Raw genomic sequence first — 3,868 nt, 5'->3', positions numbered from 1 at the left:
TCCTCAGACGCTTTCAGGAAGTCTTGCACACTTGTGTATCTCCCAATCCCACCCAATGCAAGTCCTCACACAACTCCTCACATGATCTCCTCAACATGTTAGGAGGCATTAAGCGTGTTGGTCACATGCTCCCAGATAGTGCAAGCTTGAGGCCATCCAATGATTGAAATCATACCTTGTAATCTGAGAATGTATTTATACTTTGCAATGAAACAATTTTGTCTTGTATCATGTCCATTGTTTTGAAATTTTCATGCTATTTTATTACATTGGTGTTGTCAAAGTGATGAGAGAGATGTGAATTTTAAAACTGTGTATGTTGAACATTGATTGTACCATGGATTGTAGTTTTTTAATCGATGTGTATCTATCGTTTCGATCTAATATTTTATTATCGTGTGATTCGACAGGAAATGGAGGTCCCATACGCTCCTCCCAATGTCGACGGTAAGCTCGACCAGGAGGAGTCTCAACGCATCCTCAGAGAGGAAAGCTTGCGTTACGGGGCTGAAGACCTCTCCTTACTCTTTGTTGAGGCCACGGAGTCCAAGGGTTTGGAGGGCGAACCAATGAAAATGGAGGACGTATGCAAGTGTTGTCCCTCCTTTTTTTTGAAAGACGTACTGTTCAGAAGGTCAGGTCGTGCCAAGGCAACGACACAATTGAAAATATCAGATTTGCAACACAAAGGACTCACGTGTGTGTTGCTTCTACGCTTCATCCAAAAGGAGTGCAATCTACCTAATAATAATCAAGTTGCCATGTACTTCATCCAGCAAGTCTTCGTGCAAGATATAATGAAGAATCGTGTCCTTTGGACAGATTGTCCTTTTAACACTGGTGTCAGACTTGGAAGAGCTAAAGAAAGGGCACAAGCACGTCGTGGGGAGGTAGATCCACCTGCACGAAAGAGGCCAGTGTGCTCCTACCAGATGAGCATGAACAAATTGTTAATATCATGTCTTAGGGGGCTACACTAGCCAGCCAAGGAGAGAACGTTCTCTCGCTACAAGATAAATTGATAGCCAAAGAAGCAGAAGTAGTTGTTTTATCGCAAAAACTTGCCAGATATGAAGCACGATATGGTCCTCTCTCTCCCCTGCCTGAGGAGACACGACCAAGTGACGAGGCAGATATTCAAGCAACGGTGGATATGCTTGAGGAGGCATTGAACGCAGATCTTGAAGAAGGGATGGATATCATAGTTTCTCAAAGACATTGTAGACTATAGTTAGAAATTTTAATGGAAAATTACCTCATTCTTTTTTGAGACGCATTGTATTCTCTCTATGTTTATGGCAATGAATTCGTTTTGGAGTTGCTAATTAATGACTTTGTTGAGAATTTGGTTTGTAGATGTCATTTTGTTTAGGACGTGTTAATGTTATTTTATTTGGTTGCCACATCATGTCCTCAATACTTATGTTTATGAGAACTCTCCTCAATACTTGAAAAAAACTTAATGGAGAAGACTTATACATTATCCAAAGGTGTAAATGTTTCTCTTAATTCAAAAAAGTGAGATATAAAGCTCAATAGTGAGCTACAATGAGATAGAGTAGATAGATTATCATGAAAATGTGTTTACATTTTGCCATCTATCACAGGCACTAGGTCATCAACCTCTTCATTGTTTGAACATTCTGAAGCCACTTCCCACTCAATCTCATCATCACTACACCTCTGTCCTGCCACCATTTCATGAGTTTGAAGCACTCCAAAGTGTACTTCGGTCGCCCATGTGGCTATCTTCGTGGATGCATGAATGAGACGCATGTTACAAAAAATACATACACAAGGTCTGCGGCACGAGCAAGATTTAAGCAATTTCTATGCTTTGAGTGTACAAAGTCATAAGAAGACCAATTGCGCTCACAGCTACCACTGGATGCCACGATCGAAAGTACCCTGGTCGCCACATGTTGTAACTCAACTACGTCTCCTCCATATTCTTTCCACTATAATGGGCCTAAAAACTTTTTTATACTATTAAGACCCCAGGAATCTGCGAAAGTTACTTCCCTACTCGCATTATCCACCCTCTGTTGGAATGCATCCATGCCATCGTCGCCTGAGCAGACGTTTCTAAAGTCTCTCATTGCCTCTTTGTTGGAAGCTTGTCCATTTATATGAAACTTTGGATCCAAGACAAATGCAGCACCATGCAATGGTGTGTGCATTTGAGCCCATCGTTTCTCCACAAGTTGCAGGATCTTTGCTCTCTCCCTTGCACTATAGTGGTTGTATTCCTTGGTTTGACGCAGCGCCTCAAACATGAAAGAATAAACCTTACCAATGACAAACTTATCTGTGTCAACAACCCTTAGTAGTTCCACATAGGGCTTACTAACCCCAACAAGTTTGTCATCAATGCTCCACCAAAAGAGAGGAGATTGACACACATTTTTGAGCTGCTTCACGGTGGCTTGGATACTTGTTGAGCCAAGCCTTCCAACAGCCATCTGCAACAGTTTTCGTAAGAGCCACTTGCACTTCAATGAGATTATTCAAAACATAGTATGTTGTAGCGAATCGTGTGGCACAAAAAATTTGAAGTGCTTTATTCAGAGACCTGGAGTGAAATAAAGCATATGTAAAATGATGTTCCCGTATAAACTTGACTACGTGATTGGCGTCAATAAGAACCTGTTTTATGAATGATAATCTGCCCATATCCTTTAGGAGTAAATTTAGGGTGTGTGCTGCATATCCAAGCCATGTAATTTTTGATTACTTTTCCATGATGGCTAAACCCACTCCTTTGTAGTTGGAAGCATTATTTGTAACAATAGCTGTCACATTCGTCGGTCCACCTAGTCGAGCTATAGCTCGCTCGTATACCTTTGTCAAGTAGAGAGATGTCTTATCTTTCATTGAGGTATCAATGGCCTCCAAAAACATTGCACCTTTGGGACATTACCATGACATTAATCAATGGTTTTTTCTGACAGCTGGTCCATCCATCGAGCGCTATGGTGCAACCAAACATTGGAACAAAATCAAGCACCATTCACTTAAGAATTGCTTCCGTACTGATCTTGACTTTGTCCACATACTCCATTCGCATTTTATTATAATCAGGATAGATGAATCCTTTTTTTGCAGTTGAAATTAGTGAATCTTTGAAAATAGGATTTTTTATGACATTAAATGGGATTCCACAAGCCATGAAGGCTTGTTTCCATAGATGCAATTCAAGGATGTCCTGTTGAGTGAATGCTGTGGGTAGAGTCCCAGGCGTAGCGGCTCTCTTGGATGTCTCGGGACTTGCATCCATCCCTTCCATGGCACCATTTGGAAAAGTGTAAGGACTTTGAGGTGTTCGGGTTGTTCCCATTGAAGGTCCTTGGCTAGCTCGCACGTCCTCTTGATCTACACTCACTTCCTCTATGTTGACAGATGACCCACCTGTCATACCTAGGAAGAAGTCTTGCCTATTTGCATCTCTTTGCATACCCTGCAAAATGGACCCATATGTCTTTAGGCGGTGCTCCACATTCTTTCACATTGGGGCTAGTGCACCAAATAAATGTTCCTTGATGCGAGTTGCGTTGCCGTGCCACTTATGCCCAAAATGTTTGCATTCCACAAACGAAACTGTTTTGCCTTTCTCTATTTCCTCCACATATGTCCACTCTTTTCCTCACACCATGCTTTCTGACTTCAACAAAATATATCCTGCAATCAATAGATACACTATGATTATAAATTTTCACCATAATCGCGCAATGAGAAAGATAAAAGGTTGTAGATATGATTTGCTAAATTAAAATGATGAATGAATAGTGTTAAGATAATATTTTAGGAAAAATCACCAATGGATATGCCATTCCTGGCTATTAGGAGGTAAAGATCGTTTACTCAAGAC

The 3,868-nt window shown here is 41.0% G+C and overlaps 1 pseudogene; it reads right to left on the bottom strand.

Annotated features, from left to right (window-relative positions):
• Positions 1-1,584: 1,584 nt before the first annotated feature.
• Positions 1,585-3,010, bottom strand: LOC147423333 (uncharacterized; annotated as a pseudogene).
• Positions 3,011-3,868: the final 858 nt, after the last annotated feature.

Source organism: Adiantum capillus-veneris, chromosome 26 (assembly GCF_014529385.1).
Source record: "Adiantum capillus-veneris isolate H3 chromosome 26, ASM1452938v2, whole genome shotgun sequence".
NCBI classification, from domain to species: domain Eukaryota; kingdom Viridiplantae; phylum Streptophyta; class Polypodiopsida; order Polypodiales; family Pteridaceae; genus Adiantum; species Adiantum capillus-veneris.
This window is presented reverse-complemented; position numbering and strand designations above follow the sequence as displayed.